This window comes from Chaetura pelagica, unplaced genomic scaffold (genome assembly GCF_000747805.2).
Source record: "Chaetura pelagica isolate M959 unplaced genomic scaffold, ChaPel_1.0 scaffold222, whole genome shotgun sequence".
Classification (NCBI taxonomy): domain Eukaryota; kingdom Metazoa; phylum Chordata; class Aves; order Apodiformes; family Apodidae; genus Chaetura; species Chaetura pelagica.
In genome coordinates, this window is record NW_009952711.1 from 2,028,154 (window position 1) to 2,029,159 (window position 1,006).

The following is a 1,006-nucleotide window of genomic DNA, read 5'->3' on the forward strand; positions in this document are numbered from 1 at the left end:
CAGGAATGTTGACATGCCAGGGGCAAATATGAGTCCTCCATCACTACTGTTCTTTGAGGAAAGACTCTGAAGTGCCACAACATATAGCACAGCATTCAGTGTCTGGGGTTAATGCCTTTAGATAAAATGTGTAGTCATTTGAGCTACATGTTACAATGCTCAAAAAGCCAAACCAAAACACAAAAAAATCCCAAAACACTTTCTGAAATTTATATCTTCCAGAGTTTCAGTAACTACTGGCACCTTTAGGTCCCCTTTCTGCTTGTGATTTAGTTGCATTGCCTCTTCATACCACTCGGTACTGTGTGTAATGGATTCTTTTTCTGTGCCCAGATTCAGCAGCTAGCATCATAGCTTAGAGTTGTGAATGCAGTAGTTGCAAAAATAAAACTATTTGGGTCTATAGTGGCATCCTTTTTCCTGGAGGAGAAAAAAGTTCAAGGAGCAAGGAGCCTGTCACTTAAAAAGGCTGATAGACCCTTGTTGCAGTTTTGAAAATCAGCATAAGCCCTGCTAATCTATTTGTGCTAAATCTATCCTGTACTGGTTGATCTTGTACCTGTTGATGGCACAACTTCTGACAAAGTCTGTGGGGCAGAATTAGGCTTTACTGCAGCTTGCTTATGCACAGTGGCATCCTTGCTGGACAAGGAGAAGGTACACTGTGAAGTAATGAGGCAGAGCCCTGTTTTGCAGCTGAGCAGGCAGTTAAAGGTGTTGCTGAGTTAAGGCTGTAAGACATGACAGTATCTGCCTCCTGGCCTGCCAGACATCAACTCACTCTCTCTGCAAGTGCTTAGGGAATCCTAAAAATGGCTGGCATGGTGCTGCAGCAATAGCTGTGTCACAGGATTAATTGTTCTGTTTTATCAGGTATTTTTTTGAGAGCTGGGAGCTGCCACTCCTGTGACACAATCTGCTGCTGAGGCAGCCCTGACTGTTTTATGGAGCCAGGCAGCTGCAGCGTTACAGCCAGAGGTACTAGATGATACTATTAAATGTAACC